This window comes from Schistocerca nitens, chromosome 2 (assembly GCF_023898315.1).
Source record: "Schistocerca nitens isolate TAMUIC-IGC-003100 chromosome 2, iqSchNite1.1, whole genome shotgun sequence".
Lineage (NCBI taxonomy): Eukaryota > Metazoa > Arthropoda > Insecta > Orthoptera > Acrididae > Schistocerca > Schistocerca nitens.
Window position 1 is genome coordinate 929125675 of NC_064615.1, and position 24155 is coordinate 929149829.

The 24155-nt window shown below is 39.6% G+C and overlaps 1 protein-coding gene across 1 annotated transcript in view; it reads left to right on the forward strand.

The window, feature by feature from the left end:
- LOC126235456 (lactosylceramide 4-alpha-galactosyltransferase-like) overlaps positions 1–24155 on the forward strand; it is a 118656-nt gene that overhangs the window by 36562 nt on the left and 57939 nt on the right. The window lies entirely within an intron of this gene.

Genomic DNA, 24155 nt, shown 5'->3' on the forward strand with positions numbered 1-24155 from the left:
ATGGCAAAAATTTTTAATTATTCTACGATGTCCAGTTTTTGGCTTTCGTTTTGTATATGTAGAATATATGAGTCATTTTGAATAATGCCAGCAATGTGTTGAGTTTCAAGCAAGTGGGCATCTACTACAGGTTTGTTTGATTTTTGGAAGTAAAATGCTGCAAGATATTCGTTAAATCTGATTCTAACCCTCCTGGGATTTCGACCTGTGTAGAAATGGTCGTAGTTGTGGCGATTCATCTTACACATTTCTAAATGTGTTACCTTGTCCGTTTCTTTTGGTTTGTTTAGTGTCCGAAATGATAAATTTTTATGTAACAAAAATGTATACTGAGTTCTTTGAAGATATTTGCTTTTTTATATTGCAAGTCATTGTTTTAAACATTGTGCAACTCTTTTACACAATTTTTAATAAAGGAAATGTATTTTGTGTGAAGCGTACCCATTACTTTGTGCAATTTGGTAACAGTGTTTAATTCACATTTAAAAAATGTTGAACATGAGTATAATTCGATAACTCTTTATATCATGGCTCTGAAAACAGCAAGTTTATTTGAATTGGGATGGCATCTTGTGTCATTTGCAACAACTTGTGTGCTGGTAGGTTTCCTGTGTGCATCAACGCACTATCTGTTAACTCTATTTCTAATATTGGGACAGAAGGAATTAACTGTCTATTTATACTCATATGCTTCTATAAATTTAATTTTCTCATTTTGGGAACTGAGCAACTTGCATTATTTTAGTGTCTTCTTCTGTACCTTGTGTAGGCATTGCTGTGTAATCCATATATCTACGGTAATACATAGTATTTTTAGTCAGAGGATAGATAAACGAACTTAAGGTTATATGTCTCTAAGGAAACAACATGCTATGCTAACAAGTTGCATAAGCTACAGACCATGGCTAGACCATTAGTTACACTTACATTCTACCATTAAATTTAACATAATTATGTTTTAGTTCTAATTCTGAGAGATCAAGTAGTTCTGTAATTTCAGCACCAGAATTTTTTTTATGTTTGTAGACATTTTAATTTACAATTTATGTAGTGACAGTAGGAAGTCTTTGTAGAATGGTGAAGATTCTAATGACGATAAAAAACTGACACTATCCCATTTCAAAATAAACTCTTACTGCTGGCGTACAATGGTGAATGGCGACACAATAAATTTCACACATATTACGACAATATCGATGGTATCGTTTGTTTTTGGCGTAGCAGCAAAGGCACAATATGAAAATGAGACCTGAAACCAGGGAATCATTGTGAAACTGAATTTTTCCATAGGGCATAACTGATGAGAGTGTTATTTAACAAGTGTCACCGTATTCAAAGATAGATTACAGTTACAGCTTATTTATTATCAGATCTGAAAAACGGATGTTCTACTAACGACGATATAGTAGTTCATGACTGAATATTAATTTAGATCTTCAACGAGATACATCTCCGCGTTACGTTTGGAAACAAAGTATTAGTGTAATAACCATAACTATGTTAGTTATCTCACTGAAATCCGATGTCTCTCGCGGCTTAAAAAAGATTTTTAATGATGTCACGGGAAATACCAAAAAATGTTAATTAGAGAGAAAATTTCAATTGACAAAACGTTAGGAGTAACGGGAAATTTCTGGTGACAGGTAGGTCTTTTGAATGATGTTTGGTGCCACAATATCAGCAAACAGAAGCAGTATAATTGCATGAAAAGCTGCGGAGCACTTATACCTGTCGTGCAACAATGCCTTTAGTTACTTAATGAAAAGTACAGAAATTTCTTTTGTGTTTTGTGATTGTTATTTCGCATGTGCGAAGAATAATGCTACTGTAGAGAAATACGCAAATACAAAAAGTAGGGATAAAGGTCTGAAGCGCGTAAAGATATAGATTCTGATCAGCATATAATTAAGTGTAGCTGTAGATGTGTGTCCAGATTCCTTAACCATTTGTGATAATTTTTTGAGACAGGCGTGCATTTTGTAGACTAGTAGGTATTATATGAACATCCGTAGAGGTACCAGTTTTCCGTAGCTGCAGTGTCAAATAATGCTCTGATTTAAATCAAAAGACAAATTCGTGTTTTAATATTTTAAATGACAGGAATACCCCAGAGAATAATTTATAAACCCCATTTCGAAGTGCTAAACGTAATTAATATTGTATAAACTTAAGCTGTCTAAGAATCTTGTATTTAAATATATTCAAACCATTTAATCTAGGAATTAGGTTTCTATTTTTTATTAAATGTCTAGTACAAAGACATGCATGGATGCATTTACTGCTATTTCAGGCGTATTTTAATTCCAAACAATGCTTTTTGCTTGTCTGTAGACAAGTGCTAAACGTAATTAATATTGTATAAACTTAAGCTGTCTAAGAATCTTGTATTTAAATATATTCAAACCATTTAATCTAGGAATTAGGTTTCTATTTTTTATTAAATGTCTAGTACAAAGACATGCATGGATGCATTTACTGCTATTTCAGGCGTATTTTAATTCCAAACAATGCTTTTTGCTTGTCTGTAGACAAGAAAACATGGACTATTATTAGAATAATGGCTCTAAGAACTATGCAACCAAACTGCTTAGGTCATCTGTCCCCTAGAACTTAGAACTACTTAAACCTAACTAACCTAAGGACATCACACACATCCATGCCCGAGGCAGGATTCGAACCTGCGACCGTAGCGCTCGCTCGGTTCCAGACTGTAGCGCCTAGAACCGCACGGCCACTCCGGCTGGCCATTGCGCTGTACCTCTGTGCAGAGGGTGTACCCAAAATGAGTGAGACGCTATACACAACATTAGAGAACAAGCGGTAAATAACGTGAAGAAATCTGAGCCAATCTACTTTCATGGTAAACATGTTATGTTAATCAGAAATGCAAAGAAAAGAAATGAGTTCTGGGGACTTGGTTGATTGTAAGCAACTGTGTGATGAACTAACTATAAATATATCAAAGAAAACTGATGGTACTCCATTTAAGATCAGTGATTTGAAGTTCTTACGTTTTGAGGAGTAAACAACCGTAAAACTGGAAAACAGGCCACTTTAAACCAAAAAATGTCGTTCTGCAGTTAATAACTGGCAAGTTAAAATTTTACAAACCAAAACAAATTATTTGAAGAGCCTGATTTCTAATAATATGGTTCCTGGACTCTATATCAGTTTTATTTCAATTATCTTCGTTAGTTTGGTTTGCAGATTAACGACTTTCAGCTGATTTGTGACTTTCACGTCTTTTTGTTTAGTACATGTATTTAGATTTATAACTCATATTTTAATTCCTCGCTGTAAGTTTTTAAAACGATATTATTCAATTTTGCAGTAAATTCTAATAAACAAAGAATTAACATTACTGTTCCCGCAATTTTAATCCTTCTCCTTATCATTTAATATGTACCGTCTGACAGAAATTAAATGCTAATTGACATTTAACTTTTATAGAAACAGTTACTGAAATCAGTCTGATAATTAGTAACTCATTCCCCTTTAATTTTTATGCGTGAAATAGAACTACACGTTTCAGCACTATTTAGCACGTGGGACGTGTGGCTAGCGCTGCAACCTATAGTTCTGTTTGACTCCCAAGGATTGTGTGTCTTTTAATTCTTTGTCTCTCTCGCGTATTTTGACGATGATTATAACCTATCATACGTGGATTGCCATGTGCTGCCCGGGCTCGTCTTCTGACTGCATTTTGGAGATGCATTAGTGATGATGCATGGTTCGAATCGGAAGCCCATCTGTCCCTTCATCAAAAGTTTTATCGAGAGATGACATGTTTTTAATCGCACTTGTACCTTGGAATTTGTGGCACATGAAGTATTAGCGTTATGTTTCTTGAAGATATACCCCCAGGGAGTGAAACCGGTCATCATACGTGAAAACACAATAAACAGCTATTGCCGATTTGAATATTCACTCAGTTTTAATATTGAGTGCTTTACCATGTCTTGTTTTAAATTCTTTGATTGTCCTTCAAGTTATGGATAAGTCTTTTAGCTGTGGCTGCCCGACCTATAAAGTTATTTGTACTTTAAGAACTGTTACTGCTTTTAATAGAAAAACTTACTTCGAGTGCTCCACGGGAGATACTCTCAGAACGATATCTGATTGAATCTCCCAAATAAGATGATGCTAAGCCTACCATTTTTTTCCCATTAAAATGCGAGACAACTGAAAAGGCTGTGATCAACTGGTCAACAATTTCTGAAATACTGTGGTAACAGAACTGTAGAGCCAGGACATCAGAAGACCACTTCCTGTCACCAGGTGTGTAGGAGCTACTTTGAGTCAGAGGGTACGTAGTTGAGGGCCACAAAACCATCAGTTCACATTTTATTTGAAAGCCGCAGTTGGGGGCTCGTCCGGGATTTGTGTCCTGAAAAGTGGTAATTCCTTTGCTCTCTGTTATTCAGCGTACTATGCTAAGTGTAAAAACCTTTGCAAAACCAGTAGAGATGTCTGTAGAGTGAAAATCTCACAAAACACAGTGTGAGATCGGTTTTTTTCCGCTAGTCGGTTTCTGGAAATAGTGAAATTACGAAGTAATTTTCACAATTAACACATGCCATCGATAGAGGTCCTAATCTATCACGTTAAAGGCAATTTGCGTGGGGGCTCAGAGTCTAAGTAAGTTGACTGCAGGGAACAGTAGCGGTTAGCGCGTTTAATGGACAGCGGTATCGGAGGCGGTTGGAACACGCAGTAACGGGTGGCAGCTACGGTTACATCAGTCGACTTCTCCAGTGGCGGACGCAGATCAACAACAGTACGACGGAAGTGAGCCGGTTAGTCCGAAATCAGAGCGCGAAAGTGTGGCTAGTAGGAACTCAGGCAAGGGAAATGAATGGGGGGGAAATATGATGTATCAGTTAATGCAAATGATCCATGGAATGGCAAATAATGTCACTACAATTCGAACAGATATGGGTACAATGCGAACTGAAATAGCTTCTGCTGTGAAAGAGGAAGTTGAAAAAATTATGGGTAACCTTGAAAAAGCAACTGATGGTAAATTAAAATGTGTCCAAGTGGATATGAGGAAAATTACAGACGAAGTTGTAATACTAAAATCTAAAATCGAATCAGTGGTAAAAGCTCTTGGGAAAAAATGGATAAGATACAGACAGAACTTGGGGGCAAGGTAAGCGACTGTATGAAAGTGCAAGATGCTCATAAAAGCAATATAAATTTAGTAATTAGTGACATTGCCAATCGTGTAAGTGAGGGAGAGAAAGAAGTGGGCAAAGTTAAAGATAGAATAGAGTCCAGCATCACTAATGAAAATGAATTTAAAAGACAAATGCAACAGATAAAAAGTGATATAAATTGGTTAGCCTCCCAGCAGGCCACGGCGGTCATAATATCCCTTGGGCAAATACCGGATCTGTGAAATGTTACACAAATGCCAGAAGATATCACCTAGTAAATTTCTTGGCTGCATGTAGGACGCTTTTGTTCAAAGCACGTCGGACGAAGCGAAAATAAAATACGTTAAACGTCATTTGGAAGGAGACCCACAATCTTGGGCGAATGTTAAATATAGTTCGTGCGAATCGCACGAAGAGTTAGAAAAGTGTTTGTGAATAAATTTTGGATCGAGGATCCAAAATGAATTCTTAAAAAGGCCGAGTTACAGGTACGGTAATGGCCGATGAGAGATTTTTGCAAGCGCGAACTTGGCAGGTTTATGCATGTGAAAAATCCGTTGGGGTTTTTAACGATAAATCACCAGGTTAAAAAGGCGATTACCCCGAGATTTGCAGTGGGATCTTCTCCATAGTCCATGTGATTCCGTGGACGAATTTCTAGAATTTGTAGAAAAATTAGAGAGGGCTTTGAAGTTCAAACCTCAGAGCAATCCGGGTGGTTGTTACCCAAACGGGAATCCAAATAATCACCACCAAAATAATAGTCATGAGAGAAATCAAAGGAATTCTCATGGAGATAGTAGCTGGAATGAGCAGAATGGTCGGAGAACGAACAGGAGTAATAACTTCCCTGAACCGGATCCGAGTAAAGAACGCAGATTTGAGGGGAGAAATTCGGGTGAAGTGCAGTTGCGTAACAACCGGTCGGGAAACTGATGTTTGCAACATCTCAGGTCTGGGGATGGCGATCTAAACAGGCGATGAAAAGGACTGAAGATAATGGTAGAAATGTTGATTGGTTTGGAGAAAGGCAACAATATGTAATATGGAGTATGCGAAAGAGGAAGGCTATATATGTAGCTGTTTCAATAAAAGCGGGCGCGAGCGGCGGAAGCATACATTTGTGAGAGATTTAAGTAAAAGTAATGGGAATAAATTTGCGGGGAATGATGTAAGTTATGAATGTGTATTGAATGAGTGAGTGAATGGTGACGAATGGAAAGATTCAGTGGTTCAAAAAGAAGTTAAAGAGGAGAGGAATTTTATGAAAGCAAATTATGCGGAGAGTTCTGAAGAGGTATTAGCAAATATTAGCAATTGCAGTAAGGAAGGTGTTGTAGTAACCAGTATTTGTGAGTCGGTGAAAAGCGGAGATACAAGTGAAGGCGGCGTAGCTTTTGTCTCACCAGTGGCAAGAGAGGGTGATTGTGTTTCGGCGGAAAGTGTCAATGTTACTAATGGAGCCTTAGCATTGGTCTCGCCAGCAATGTAAGTTAAAAATGTATCTCCGGAGGTACATGATTTATGTTTAAAGGAACAGAGTAATGGTAATTCATGTAATGATGTAAAAGCTACTGGTATTGATACTTCGAAGGAAGGAATTTACGCGTTTCTAGTCACAAATGAATGCGAAACGAAACTTATTGATGAATGTGTGGATCTAAAACGTTTGTCAGAGTGTGAATGTGAGAATGTATGGAAAGTAGGATCGAGGGTTAATCTGGATGAATAGTGTGTAGAAATGGCAGTGTGCACTGATTTTTGTCCGATCACAACGGAATGTAGGAAGTTTGGAAGCCCCAAAATTGTACGACAAGGTAGCGGTGGAAAACAAAGTTGTGTACGATTCACGTAAAGTTAATTTGTCGACGGAGTAAAGTAAGATTTCTGATGTGAATGTATGTAGTGATTTAAATGGTGTATCAGCAGATAAGGTTTGCTGAGATCAATATTTGTGGTGATGATGGCTTGGGCATCGAGGTATTATTTCAGGAAGATAAATTGTTTAACAGTGAATTTATGTTAATTTTGTTGAAGCTGTAAGTGTCGATATTTTGGAGGGGAGAATCAGTAAAGTTTTGCATGCTGTGGGTAGTGAATCGGCGAAATGTGTGGAAGAATTAACAGAAAATTTTGAGAGGGCTGAAGTAAATAGTGTGTATGTGGATAGTTTGTGTGATGAAGTTCGTACAAATTGGTATATGAAGGAGGAGTGTGATTCTAGTGAGACTGATTGGCGTTGGCGTGGTAGAACGTTACGGTCGTTGCTGCCGCATATGTGGAAACCAGAGAAGTTTAAAATTGCTAAGGGTATATAGAGAAAGGGCGTAAGTGGAAAGCTGTTGTAATCTGTAATTAGTGGTAGTAATTTTGGAGGGATAATTTATATGTTTTACTTGGGGATTCTTTAGTAATTTGTTAGTTTTTTGCAGCACTGTACGTGTGCAAAAGGGGGAAGCTTAGGCACTGAGGGTGCGTGGAGGTCAGTGACCTCGTGGATTTAAGTAAAGTATGTATTTATTTATCCTTTGTATAAGAGTGTGGCAAAGAATTTTGTGGTCAATTTGAAGGGTATTAAAACTGTAATTGTAAGTGCACGCAATTTTTGGTGAGTGGAGGTAGGAAGGATTGATTAAAGTCAATTAAATAAAACTTATGGGAATTTGAGATTACTGAGATTCAGTAGATTGTCTTGTGACTTTGTTCCTAAAGTATCTTTTTCCGCTGGAGGGAATCTTTTGCGAGAATCATGGTTGGTTTTGGGAAATGGTTTGTCTAGGGGTTTCTACTTTTGGTTTTCGTTGTAGACAGGTTTGTCACGATAAACGGTGGAACTCGGAATTCAGAGGCAGACACGATTTCTGCGAGGTACTTGGTCAAAAGACAGATGTGAGTTGATCAATACTTCGTGCTAAAATCCGTGTGAGCGTGTGTAGTGCGACGGAAAACTTAGTGCAAGAAGGCGACTCAGTGCTGAGTGAGTGGCACAAGAAGTGCTTAGAAAATCGCACATAAGTAAAAGTGATTTAAAAAATTTTATTTCTTGCCCAAAAAATTATTTATGCATAACTGAAATGCAGACATTTATTTAATATGCCGTATCGTTCATAAGTTGTGTTAGTTTAAGTTTATTTGGAAATTCATGCTAGGTTATCCATAACTGAAATGAAGGCATTCATTTAATATGCCGTTTAGTTCATAATTTTTGTTAGTTTAAGTTATTTAGAAATTCGTGCTGCTTCCACACCACCATAAAAATCTTGAAAATACTATTGGCTTGGCGATTTAATCACTTAATTCTGTTCTTTGAAATTTGTTTTATATGTACACTACTGGCCATTAATATTGCTACACCACGAAGATGACGTGCTACAGACGCGAAATTTAACCGACAGGAAGAAGATGCTGTGATATGCAAATGATTAGCTATTCAGAGCATCCACACAACGTTGGCGCCGGTGGCGACACCTACAACGTGCTGACATGAGGAAAGTTTCCAACCGATTTTTCATACACAATCAGCAGTCGACTGGCGTTGCCTGGTGAAACGTTGTTGTGATGCCTCGTGTAAGTAGGAGAAATGCGTACCATCACGTTTCCGACTTTGATAAAGGTCGGATTGTAGCCTATCGCGATTCCGGTTTATCGTATCGCGACATTGCTGCTCCCGTTGGTCGAGATCCAATGACTGTTAGCAGAATATGGAGTCGGTGGGTTCAGGAGGGTAGTACGGAACGCCGTGCTGGATCCCAACGGCCTCGCATCACTAGCAGTCGAGATGACAGGCATCTTATCTGCATGGCTGTAACGGATTGTGCAGCCACGTCTCGATCCCTGAGTCAACAGATGGGGACGTTTGCAAGACAACAAACATCTGCACGAACAGTTCGACGACGTTTGCAGCAGCATCGACTATCAGCTCGGAGACCATGGCTGCGGTTACCCTTGACGCTGCACCACAGACAGGAGCGCCTGCGATGGTGTACTCAACGGCGAACCTGGGTGCACGAATGGCAAAACGTTATTTTTTCGGATGAATCCAGGTTCTGTTTACAGCATCATGATGGTCGCATCCGTGTTTGGCGACATCGCGGTGAACTCACATTGGAAGCGTGTATTCGTCATCGCCATACTGGCGTATCACCCGGCGTGATGGTATGGGGTGCCATTGGCTACACGTCTATGTCACCTCTTGTTCGAATTTACGGCACTTTGAACAGTGGAAATTTCAGATATGTTACGACCCGTGGCTCTACCCTTCATTCGATCCTTGCGAAACTCTACATTTCAGCACGATAATGCACGACCGGATGTTGCAGGTCCTGTACGGTCCTTTGTGGATACAGAAAATGTTCGACTGCTGCCCTAGCCAGCACATTCTCCAGATCTCTCACCAATTGAAAACGTCTGGTCAATGGTGGCCTAGCAACTGGCTCGTCACAATACGCCAGTCACTGCTCTTGATGAACTGTGGTATCGAGTTGAAGCTACATGGGCAACTGTACCTGCACACGCCATCCAAGCTCTGTTTGACTCAATGGCCAGGCGTATCAAGGCCGTTATTACGGCCAGAGGCGCAATATGTAGGATCTATGCACCGTAGTTGCGTGGAAATGTAATCACATGTCAGTTCTAGTAATATATATTTGTCCAATGAATACCCGTTTATCATCTGCATTTCTTCTTGGTGTAGCAATTTTAATGCCCAGTGGTGTACTTGTATGAACTGAAGGGTGCTGGTAAGCCAGAATGTTCAGAAGTGAACATTCTGGCAAGCCAGGATGTTCAGAAGTGGAGGTGTGTGAGATAATGGGCGAGTTGCAGCGCCCTGGAAATATTTTAAGTTCAGAGTTGGCGTGGCTGCGCGCAGCCCTCTTGGGAGGGCCCGCGGCTCGGCGGCAGCCACGTGGTGAGGAGCGTTAGCCGGGGTCCAGGGAGCGCGTGGCTGGGAATTCCATGCTCACGCTGTGACAAGGACTGTGTGTCGATGAAGGAGATTTGTATGCCGGTAGTGCCAAAGATGGCGGACTTTGTGAAACATTAATGGCAGACATTTCACAGTTCGTATAGAAATATAGCAGCCAGATGAATCATGATCCCTCGAATGAAACATGTAAATTACCATTACTTGCACGACGATTCTCATGGGGTAATCAGATTTTCAATACCAATAATAGTTTAAAGTTTAGTATCTGAGAATAAATTATACAAGTAACACCCAGCAAGGAATTTCCAAAATCTAAACGGCTCATCCGATTTTATCGGTCGACGTGTCTTTAGGAAGCTATTAGTGTAGACATAAATTGGTATAAATTACAGGCATGTAACTTGAATAGTACATGAATTATTGGAATTTAAAGTGGCTGATTGCTATCGATCGCGTCAGGCCATAAGTACTCAACAGTTACACGAAAAAAACGGTAGCAGCATGCTTATAAATATATTTATTCATCTATGTCTTTTTTTATATTCGATATGTACTATGCATGAAGAAATTGGCTAAATATTTACTGTGTTTTAATAAGCACAGAGACATTAGGCTACTGGCCCACCTTGTGCTTGCTATTTCTTTGATATATGTTTATTTGATTTGTTTATGTATTTAATAATGTGTGTTATAGCGTGTTTATGGTCCAGCCATAGGAATATTTATTTAATTTCAATTTATTTAAATGTAAATTCAGTATTTCGTATGTGTTTCAAAACGTTTTGTGTGTGTACATTGGCTTAGAGGCATGGCGGGAGTGCTCTCGCCAATTGGAACGGTGCAACGCGAGGGACGCTCGCACAGGAGATCTGGTGGTCCTGGACGCGACGGAGCGACGGACACACGGTCGGAGGAAAGACTTGGACAGTGGGGCAGTTTGCGCGTGGTCACGTGAGGTAGAAATACTTGTGAACTTGTGATATTTCCGTCGTTTCTACAGTGAAGACGTAGTATGCGTTTGGAAGTGAAAATCTCGCGAGTTATATTGCTGTTCATAACGAATTACGCGCATTAGGAATCTATTGTTTCCCTGTTATTCAGCTGATATTTTATTTCAATGCTGGACCATCGACACCAATAAGTGTTTTGCAGAAATATACCGCATTCTCAAAAGTACTTCTACTATCGTACTCATCATTTAAAGTCGTTCAGATAGCACCTGCAGATTTTATTTAATTGCAATATTTCATTTATAAATTACTATGTTACAATATACATTGGCAATTGCCGAGTGATAGGAACGTTTGACCATTCGATTCATGTGTATATTCATATGGTATACTGTAGACTCAGTAGTATTTGGCTTGTAATGCGGCAACTACGTATCCCAGCCCCTAGACAACGAAACCAGCCTAAACTTTTAGTATCTCAACTTTGCGTCAGAGGGTACATAGTTGAGCGCCACAACACCACCTCACCTTTATTTGAAATCCGCATGTACCATCGCACTTTGCCTCAGAACAACGTTTATTAATACCCTAATGGAAGTTCACTACACTTACAAATCCTTGATATTACTAGAATTTTGTTTGTATTTTTTCATGTGAGTGAATTTGCTCACATAACTGCTCACGGCGTAGCGATCTATGTACAACACTGTACATGAAATTCTTAAATTACACTTGAAAATCATTGCATTGGCAATTATACTCTATCAGAAGTTTGGTATAACGCATGATCAGTAATGATTCACTTTTGAAATCAAACGCTTGGTTCTTGCTTTCTTGATTATGAGATAGAGTATGTATGCAAAAGCTCCCTCAGCTACAGCCAATGTAGCCTCTTCATTTCCTGGAGTTTCACAGACTATACTTTTACAATTTTCCCATCTTCGTAAAAATTGCAACTCATGACTGCAACACCATAGCAAGTTCTACCATTTTAACCAGGACTCTTAGAGTAAAGTATTTTTCCTTCAACACTTTAAATGTTCCATCTCATCTATTAGGAACTTCTTCCTTGGAATTATTCAAGTAATTTAAATTTTCAGCTGCACTCGTTTAAAATATACATCAGACATTTTTGCACTATAGTTTTCTACAGTGTTTACTATCTGAATCAACGGTACACTTGAGTTTATATCACTCCATTGCAGATCCGTTTTCAAACTGGTCCAAAGAAATAAACTGTAAACTTAATTCTGCAGCTGACGGTGACTGACATTTGCAAAAACCTGGAACTTGATGGAGCATTTCCACCCTCACAGTAGAAATATTAAAGTACTTGTAGATTTTACAAATGGTATTCTCTGTGTCACTGGCAGCTTCTCGGTGGTCTGCCGTTTGGCAAAGTCGCTTATCATAGTGAATTTCTGCATCTGCAGCGCATATCTTCGCTAGGGTAATCTCCCATCCGTCTCTGCTATGCTTGCATATTTTTCTTGCTGCGTGAAGTGCCCTTAATGCCACCAGGAGGCATCCAACCGGATGAGATTGCTGCCGGTAAACCTTTCAGGATGTTGCGACGTCGTCCACGAAACTCTTCCGCTACTATAGCGTCGTCCAGAACTGGGCTGGACATCTTCAGAGGCGTTGTTCCTTAATTGAGTCGGCAATGGGGCAACAACGTCTCTGAAGGTGTCCAGCGCAGTACTGGACGAGACTTTAAGAAAAGAAGAGTTTCGTGGACCACGACCTTATACCCCGAAAACTTACCAGCAGCAGTGGTCATAACATTTTGGCTGATCAGTGAATGTGCATAGGGACATCCTAATCACTGCTGAAAGGGCAGGTTAGTGTCATCGACGAAACCGCATACCGCTGCCACGTCAACACATGCGAGGCCACTACAATCTAACTGCCAGTAGGATCTTGTCTGACCAAAGAACAAAGTTTGCTAGTAATACCATTCTGCCTTAATTTTCGGATGTTGCAAATCTGGACTGGGGAAATGAGTGGCTCATGATGAAACACTGTATCAAGACCTTCGAAGATTCACCAATTAGCGAACGCTCATACAATCGCCAGTTGAACGGCAGATTATCCAGGAGGAAGTGGAGAAGATGCTGCAAGATGACATCATTGAACCTCCAGAGTCCTTGGTTCTCTCCAATGATAGTTGTGAATAAGAAAGACGGCACATGGTGTCGCTGCAGCGACTGCCAACGACTGCACTAAATCACCAAGCAAAAGTCTGTCTGCTTCTGGATTACACCCTAGACTGTTTGAAACGAGAAAATTGTTTCTCAACTATGTAAATGCAGAGAGACTAATGGCAAATCAAAGTTGACGAGACTGACGGGGAAGAGACTGCCTTCGTAACTCCTGACGGCCTCTATGAGATCACAGTTATGTTATTTGGCTATGTGTTGCTCCAACCACCTTCGAACGTGGGATAGACAACTTGCTTCGATATTTTAAACGGATGACGTGTCTTCGTTATCTGGAGACGTTATCGTTTATCGAAGACATTTCAAAAACATATAAGGCGACTGTCAACCATGATGAAGTGTGCTCAGATTGCAGGTGTCCACCTAATCCGGATAGCCCAAGGAATAAAAATATTGAGACACATAGTGAATGTTGAAGGAATCATTCCTGATTCAGATAAAATGAGTAGTCAGAGATTTTCCGCCTCTTAGTCACTATCATGATGCGAGATGTTTACCAGCAGTGTGCTCGCAATATAGGCGATACATAAAGGACTTCCGTGCCCTTGCAGGAGCTATTGCAGGGAGACATAAAGTTTTCCTGCATCGAGGCGCAAGACAAATACTTCCTTGTCAGTAAAGAAGCCATGACATCATCATTTCCGGTTCTAGTACTGTGTCACGAGACAGAACTTCATTCGGGCGATAGCTGTTTTGAGGTAGGTATAGTTCTAATACAAATTGAGGAAGATGCTGCAAACTGAAAACGTACGCTTCCAGAGTACAAGTCCGAGAACAACTTGTAACGACCCTATCACACGCTTCACCATTCGTAAAATATACCGTTTTTCGATCGTCTTATGAGTTTTCAGTCGTGTCATCTATGACACTGCCTCCACCTTGGCTGTCTTAAGTTACTTATAATGTTGGACTTGAAACTAAAACAATATAAACCTCTTGAACATCACTTTTTCGTAAGCTGCGCACTTTTATCATACTTAACTGCATATGTAGCTCTTTGAAAATTAATAGGCTTCTCCCAAAGCATTTAGTGGACTAATTATGGGGTCGCTGTGCATCCAAGTTACACACTTCTTACCTTCATTATCGTCCTGATCGGTGAAATTTTCCACTACAGCGGAATGACAGCATACAGTAATAGCGCAGGAACATTCTCCTGAAAACTAATGTATTGTCTGCTATAAACGTTCGCCACATCCTAAAGTGACGAATCTTGGAAAAGTCGGCTTGTTCGTTCAACTTAGGATGGTTACTCAAACTTTTTTGTCATGAATGTGATTAATATTTATTATATCAAAAGGAAACCAGCAGACTTTATATTACTTCGAAATCAGGTATTACTTTAAGAAACTTGTAAACAAAACTGAAGTGAGCAGTGGTCTTTGGGTATCAGCTACTTTAATTTGCGAACTTCGAGTGGGGGAATTTAATCATATGAAAGTCAAGCAAAGACTGCTACAATGTGAGCCGTCAGAGTTCTGTCACTCGTTTTCTTACATTAAAACACAACGCCATTGCTTTTAACGGTGCAACTTTGCAACAGAAATTATTAACATTACGATTTTATTTAATTGAAATAATATGCTAATGCTTGTTGTAGATCACTGTCAATATATTAACTCAAAACTACTTTTCACAAAGTTTGATAAGACGTGAGTCAGATGCAGTACAGATGAAGACGTGATGCTGAGGAAAACGTGTATATTCTTCACGTCTCTGAGAAATAGGATAGACCAAAGTACCATAGCTTCTACCCTTTAGCAGCACACTGGAAGTAATATGGTGCAGTATTTGCAACACCAAAGAATTCCTGGCAAGATCTTGAACCCACAGCAACAACACAGTAGTGGCGACTTTCTTTTGCAGAATTGCTAGTTATTACTTGTTGCAATCCCCCACGCTGTGGCTAAGCCATGTCTCCACAAAATCCTTTCTGCCAGGAGTGCTAGTCTTGTAAGTTTCACAGGAGAATTTCAGTGAAATTTGGAGGTATTGGTAGAAGTAAAGCTGTGAGGCCTGGTTTTGGCTCCTGATTGGGTGGCTCAGTCGTTAGAGCACTTGTCCACCAAAGGCAAACGTCCAGAATTCTAACCTCGGTCCGGCAACCACAGTTTTAATCTGCCAGGAAGTCTCAATCGTACTAGTGTTAGCAAAAATACTCAATGTCTTGCAGAACCCTCCACAATGTGACCACCCACTTTTACTGCCAGCGTGTTACTCACAGTCCAGTTTGTCTGAAGCACACCTCTTACTAGAGAAAAGGCGCTTCCAAAACGGATAATGACACTGTCCAGTGGGTCAGCCTACTGCTCATTTCCCCTTGTAGAGAAGGAGTTTACGAAACGAAATGACGAAGGGCCGGCACGGCCGACCTCAGGCCTAATGGCTGAGACACTTGTTCCGCAGAATACTATGCACTGCATAATAAAAATTTATAATAACCTTAAGATTAGCTGAGACTATTCACTTTTCATGTTCGTTTCTATACGTAAAGCTAGAACAATAGATGTATACACAATATCAAATCATCTTATACATGCTGATTACAACTCTCTCTGTATAAACGTCATTAAATAGTCATGCATCCAGGTCAGAGGGGATGCAATGTCATACTGATAAGGTGGTCGGTCATACAGCCAAGTATTTTGTAAATTTGACTCGACTTTGAAATCACTGAAATAACATCACTCACACTCTCAACCCACGAAGTCTAATTTTGTTTCCCCTACATGTTTTGGACGCCCTTACTTTTTTTTTCATGAACTGGGACATGGTCGCGGATTAAATCAGTGATATAGGAACTGTAGAATAAATTTATTTTATTAAACTTTTGGTTCTTAGACTACCGGTTTCGGCCAGCAATGACCGTCATAAAAAAGTGCATCATACAGTTTTCGATGCTGCAAAATCACAAGCAGTCTGCACTGTGGCATAATGGTGCGGAATTTTCATCGTAAGTAACCGAAACGTCTTCCCTTTAATAATTTATTTACATCACTTAAAATCATCGTGTCGCACAATTACAGTTAAAAAGACATTGTCTCATATCTTGTTTTGGTTTTAGGGCACTCCTCCCCCCCCCCCCCCCCACCCTTGGGAAAACAGAAAGCGAATGCTAAAGTAAACTTTATCTTAACGTGAACTAGCCGTCTGAAGATGACCCTGTCGGTTCGAAACCAGCGACGGCGCTATTTAAATAAATAGCATTGTAAAATTGGCTGGTTGCTGTTGTCTTCTATGTAAAATTCAACATATCTTTTGTACACAGCCACGGGTTCAGAATGTCAGTTGTCGACAAAATAGTATTAAGCTTACCTCGCCAGGTACCGAGAAACGTTCACGCTTGTACCATTACCTGCTTTCTGCGTAATTGTTGTGGTGTTCAGTTAATTTTGTTATTTCATATAGGTCAGTGCAGATTGCTACGTGTGGTCTGAAATACGCGCGCGGGCGTCAGTCACGACCTACAGTGATGATAATGTAACGTAGCAGCTTAGATTCACAATATTGTTCTAGGAACGCCACGTATATTTTGAGCGATAGTAAATGCGTCTTAAATATACGTAGCGTGACTGAATCTCAATACGCAGGCAAAAAGTTATTTATTAATAATGGAAATATTGCGCTTTCATTCAATGAATGATAACGTAACGTAATCTGCAACTAACCCAGCGATAATATAGAGCGTGAAATGATTTCTTTTCCCACAAATTTAATCTGATGTTACACAGAAAGAAAGAATGGTACAAGCACCTGCGTATTTTTTTAATAATTGCAAAGAATTTCTTTATCTCTTTAAGAATTGAGTTAACTTTTAATCCTTTGAATTAACTGAAAATATTTCAAACCAGATGTGAAGCCTCACCTAAGTCTTACAGTGCTAAATTTCTAAATAAGTTTCGTAGTCAAAAATATTAACTAACTTTAAGGTTGAAAACTGACTGTAAAATTTCATAAAAGCACTTGGAAGTATTTTCCTTTGCGATTGAAGCTCACAAACACTGAAATATTCTTTAGCACATGTAATGGAGTACTCAGCGCCACCGAAGCAGTCGAAGCCAGATGGGCAATCGACAGAAATATTATTATTATCTTTAAAGAAATTTCACGTGGAGGGAGGCGTATTTTTGAAAGGATAAGATACTTTCAATAAACAGTATATTCTAACATTAAAGCTCATACAGACAGCTAGCTATACCTACATCGATCAACGGGAGAGGGAGAACAAGCAGGAGAAAAACAGAGAACAAACAGGGACGAGCAACATGGCTCTTGTGTATATATACATTTCACTTAAAGTTGAAAGTATTGAAATATAGCATTCTCCATCTTTTAGATTAATGGAACATACTTACAATATTTATCACATAATATTATCGGACTCGAGAAAATGATATAATATTACATGCCTTGTTTTCTCTGTTTACATTTCATTCACATCAGTTGAATAAATTGCTTCACACATTAGATAGACTTCATGGTGACGCCACAACTTTCACAACATGCAAAAGAAACCTAACGAAGACCAACCTCAACATCGAATATAACAAGAAATGTCTGTCAGCACGGATAACACCAAACTACATAAAAGTGAAGATTAATTCTAAGACCATTACCGCCAAAATAGTTGAAGCAAAATGTGAAATCGTGTGGTCGAGACAGAGATCAAAATGCAGTATAAAAGTAAAGAACTTCTCAACAAGCAACTGTACATTCTACACTTGTAACTTGGAAACTGCCTCCCCAGCCTACAGTTCTCCTACATCTTACAATACATTGAAGACATCACTGAAAAAGAACATCAGAAAATATTGTTTAGGCATAAAGAAAAACTTGATGCTCTGAAAATGAAAAACGGTAACCTCCCCCCCCCCCCAAAAAAAAACTCACATGATAGCCAATAAAAGTTTCATGAAAGGACTACTAACTCCACTAACATCAGTTTTACAAATAATGAGCTTGCTCTCATAAACAAAGGTCTAAAACATAACACATAGCCCAGACTTATTGCCTTATTACATCTACTAAGCTTACATATGATGCTGCAAAATTAAATTCCAGGGAAACCCATTCTTTAGTATTCAAGGCCAATAAAATAATAACAAGACATCTCAGAAACAACAGTTCACACAGAAACAGTGACCTATACATTCTAAATTGTATCAGTTCTAAACATTCTGAGAATAAAGCTTTTATAGTCAAAGCTGATAAAAGTAATTGTACTGTGATAATGTATGAAAATGTTGAGAATACAATGCAATTACTGAATTATATTTTTATCCTACTTGTATATCTCAGGCCAAAATTAAGAAAACACTTAAGAATTGTAACCGATTGGGAAGTATGTGACTGCATTTCCATGAACCCCACTGCACTTCAGCTCCAGTCACCGCCTAAGACCCATAAGGAGAACTGTCCTATCAGGTCAACCGTGAGCTTTAGGAACAGCCCATCTTATAGGCTAAATAATAAACTGCTTGCTCTGCTGAGTACCAACTGTATTTTTGAAAACAAATTGTCTATTAAGAACACTTATGAACTCATTGTCAAAATTAAAGATGTTTACATTCCACCGAAAGCCAGGTTTGCATCACTTGACATGGTAAGCCTTTATACTAACATCCTTAAAGCGGACACCACAAATATAATCAGAAACAATCTACTCAAACATAAGAAACTGAGCATGGCAGAAATCTGTAAGTTCATTGAGTTACTGACCTTGGTACTGTCATACAGTTACTTCATTGTTAATAACAAAATATACAACCAGGAAGATGGGTTGGCAATGGGTAACAGCCTTGCTGGAATGTTAGCGGATATTTATATAAATCACTTAGAGCAAACTTTTTATGAAGCTAACAGCAAAATCATCTACTACAAAACGTATGTTGATGATACAATTATACGTTTTGATGGCACTATAGAGAAAATAGACATATTAGCAACAAATCTGAGCAGCATACACAAAAACATTAAATTCACAGTTTTACATTAGACCAACAACAGCATCAATTTCTTAGACTTAAAATTAGCAACAGAAACCAAAACATCATTTTGAGATCTACAGAAAACCAGAATCCACTGATATATGTATCAACAACTCACCTTGTCATCCAAACCAGCATAAGATGGCATATTTAGGATGCACATTGGATTGCCTACATAATATTCCACTTGAACCAGTTCAAAAAGAAAAAGAAATCAATATAGCTAAAGCGACTGCTTCGAACAATGGATACAGCCCTCTCATAATAAACAAGTTATCACAAAAAATTCAAAAACCTTTAGCCAACAAAGCTGCACTCCAGACAACCCGCAGCTAACACAAGAAACAGTAGAAAACAGCGGAAAATATGTTGCACTACCTTTCTTAAGGTGTATATCCTATAAAATAAGCAATCTATTTAAAAACACAAACATTAAGATAAGCTTCCACACAAACAACAAACTCCAGCAGATAGCAGTTCACAACTTAAAGAACAGTAACCCCCATAGAAAAAAATCTGGCATATACAAACACAGCTGAAAAGCTGCCCCTCTTACTATATAGGGCAAATTGGGAGAAACATTGAGACTCAGTTCAAAGAGCATATAGATGCCATATATTTGAACCACATTTCAAAATACACTTTTTCCATGCACACAGCTGCTAAAAATTATTGAAGGTGATGTACAAGTATTGCAACTATTGAGAAAGGTAGCTTTATGAATTTGCTTGAAGAGACTGACACTCATACACATAAAAGCAAATCACCACAAAATCTCGTCAATGTACAGACCGAGTTAGCCATTGCAGCCCTTCTTCAAAATTTCAGTTACTTGTTTCCCAATTGAAAGTAAACACTGCTACCCTCACTATAATAACGTGCAGTCACTCACCCAACATGAAATAGCGAATAATAAATAACAGCTTGCAGTATCATGCAATACCTCCAAATAACTATAACTAAAAATCAATTAAATGTCCACTGTTGCAATTTTATTTATGTCTATCCATCCCAAAAATTTACAGTGCTTCCAGTGTATGCCATACTATTTACATAATATGTCCACAGTTGTAGTAATATTTATTTATGTACATCTGGCCCTTATCATTTACTTTGGTTACAATGCATACCATAATATTTATGTAATATCACTGCAGTAACACTTTCACAAAGTGACTGCTTTATTTTTTTATCTTAATTTTAATCTGTTCTCTTTTATGTAAATGGTAAGTGATGTAAAATTAGTAATTTTTAAATTACTACTGTCACATACATGTACATCATGAAATATCTCTGAGACTGGAAGTCTGTGGCATTGTTAGAGTTGTAATATCGCCATCTTTGTACACATACTTCCATGTAGCGAAACTTCTTAGTGTGTGATTGGTGCTTTAGATTATATATATACACTCCTGGAAATGGAAAAAAGAACACATTGACACCGGTGTGTCAGACCCACCATAGTTGCTCCGGACACTGCGAGAGGGCTGTACAAGCAATGATCACACGCACGGCACAGCGGACACACCAGGAACCGCGATGTTGGCCGTCGAATGGCGCTAGCTGCGCAGCATTTGTGCACCGCCGCCGTCAGTGTCAGCCAGTTTGCCGTGGCATACGGAGCTCCATCGCAGTCTTTAACACTGGTAGCATGCCGCGACAGCGTGGACGTGAACCGTATGTGCAGATGACGGACTTTGAGCGAGGGCGTATAGTGGGCATGCGGGAGGCCGGGTGGACGTACCGCCGAATTGCTCAACACGTGGGGCGTGAGGTCTCCACAGTACATCGATGTTGTCGCCAGTGGTCGGCGGAAGGTGCACGTGCCCGTCGACCTGGGACCGGACCGCAGCGACGCACGGATGCACGCCAAGACCGCAGGATCCTACGCAGTGCCGTAGGGGACCGCACCGCCACTTCCCAGCAAATTAGGGACACTGTTGCTCCTGGGGTATCGGCGAGGACCATTCGCAACCGTCTCCATGAAGCTGGGCTACGGTCCCGCACACCGTTAGGCCGTCTTCCGCTCACGCCCCAACATCGTGCAGCCCGCCTCCAGTGGTGTCGCGACAGGCGTGAATGGAGGGACGAATGGAGACGTGTCGTCTTCAGCGATGAGAGTCGCTTCTGCCTTGGTGCCAATGATGGTCGTATGCGTCTTTGGCGCCGTGCAGGTGAGCGCCACAATCAGGACTGCATACGACCGAGGCACACAGGGCCAACACCCGGCATCATGGTGTGGGGAGCGATCTCCTACACTGGCCGTACACCACTGGTGATCGTCGAGGGGACACTGAATAGTGCACGGTACATCCAAACCGTCATCGAACCCATCGTTCTACCATTCCTAGACCGGCAAGGGAACTTGCTGTTCCAACAGGACAATGCACGTCCGCATGTATCCCGTGCCACCCAACGTGCTCTAGAAGGTGTAAGTCAACTACCCTGGCCAGCAAGATCTCCGGATCTGTCCCCCATTAAGCATGTTTGGGACTGGATGAAGCGTCGTCTCACGCAGTCTGCACGTCCAGCACGAACGCTGGTCCAGCTGAGGCGCCAGGTGGAAATGGCATGGCAAGCCGTTCCACAGGACTACATCCAGCATCTCTACGATCGTCTCCATGGGAGAATAGCAGCCTGCATTGCTGCGAAAGGTGGATATACACTGTACTAGTGCCAACATTGTGCATGCTCTGTTGCCTGTGTCTATGTGCCTGTGGTTCTGTCAGTGTGACCATGTGATGTATCTGACCCCAGGAATGTGTCAATAAAGTTTCCCCTTCCTGGGACAATGAATTCACGGTGTTCTTATTTCAATTTCCAGGAATATATATATATATATATATATATATATATATATATATATAAAGTGCATCATACAGTTTTCGTTGCTGCAAGATCACAAGCAGTCTGCACTGGAACAGAATGGTGAATTTTCATCGTAAATAAACGAAACATCTTGTCTTTAATAATTTCTTTACATCACTTAAAATCATTTTGAGGCCTATCTTGTTTTGGTTGTAGGGCACCACCAACCCAAGAAAATTCCATCAGTTGGGAAAACAAAAAGCGAAATCTGATGTAAAATTTAACTTAACGTGAACTAGCCGTCTCAAGATGAAGCTGTCGGTTCGAAACCGTTAACAGCGCTATTTAAATAAATAAATAGCATTATGTTAGAATACGTTATAAAACAGCTCTGAAAATGATCATTTGCTGACTGAAACCGGAAGTCCAAGGACCAAACGTTTTGTGGTCATTGACAGAAATAGAAGTAATTTACTATGCGAATATTTCGGAATGGGAACGATATGGTGAGATATCGGGGTTATTTTTCGAGTTTGGTTCAAGAGACTTGCAGTTGACGATTTGGAATCCAAGTTTTTTCCTTATCTCCTCCATTTAGACTTCGTATAATTCTAGGAATTGGTGAGTACAGTATAGAAAATTATGCAACTGAAATCAAACAAAGTACTTTAAACTCGCGAAAGAGCTGTAGACATTGAAACGTCCCCTTAAAAACTTTTGTAATTGACAGTGCTGGATAACCTCTTATATTATTTGATTTTCAAACAGCTGGGCAAAAACTGAATGTATTCGAACAGTTTTCTCTTCACTTATTCTGATAATCACGAAACTGACACACAATATTTTTAGCGCAACGCAATCTGACTTTCAATAATCCCTAGAAAAGAATGGCCCTGACTAACAATAACCTATACCTTTCATGAACCACTTACCTCACAAAAATCTTCGTTACTCGAAATACTGCAATACAGCGAGCGCCAATACTGCCAGATAAATAAAAGATTCTAACTACTGAAGCCCTAAGTACTGATAGGCATAATTGGCAAATGAAAGATTTTGATAGAGAACAAACAATATATTAAACTTAATAGCGTTCAAAAGCCATGATATATATATATAAATATACATACATACGTATATATATATATATATATATATATATATATATATATATATATATATATATATATTGACCTCCATCTTTACAGATTTCCTTTTTCTTGCGGACACAGGTCCAGGTCGTCCGCTTTTAGCAACCTCCCAAAACTCTGGCATCTGTCTCTCCACATCCACTACTGCTGGCGGCTCACCTCCAACTGCCCAACGCTACGCGCTGTTCACATCCAACTGACCAACACTACAATAGCTAATATTCCAACAATGCCAACCAGCCACAGACTGCATACAGCACAGTCAGTGATTTTCATACAGAGTGCTACGTGGCGTTACCAACATAAAAACCTAAACAGCCTAATTACATAGCCCCTACGCTCCCCACAAAAAATGTTTCAAATTGTTTTGGGCAGTGCCCAATAATTATTTGCTAAATTTTTTTCTATATTAACGGTAACAAATATATCAAACGCCTACAATTATCGATACAATGGAGGTCAAAAGTAAAAATTGCTCTCATCGAGACAGTCGTGATCATTCATCACAGTAGTAATTACATTGCACAAAGTCTGATCAGTAAAAGAAAATGCACACGGAAGTAGTGGATTTCCATGCAGTCTTGAAGAAGTAGTGTTGTCCTTTCAACGGAAAGAATGTGCTAACTCTTGACATGCAGACAGGTAATGGGGCACAACAGAGCAAACCCACAGCAGAGCCAGTCGAAGTTTTGAAGAATATTCGTAGGTAGGTCATCACAGAGCAGGCCCACTGTAGTCCTGGTAGAGATTATAGTATTGGTTGGCCACCAGAGGTGTAGACCCGCTGTAGTCCTTGTAAAGATAATGGTATTGATGGTCCATCAAAGGAGCAGACCCGTGCTCATATAATAAATCCTATTAATCCAATTGATAACATAGCATAAATTATACCTAATGTTCCAAATGATTCAATTTTTCCTCTTTCTTGACATACAATGGCACTGTAGTCCTTGT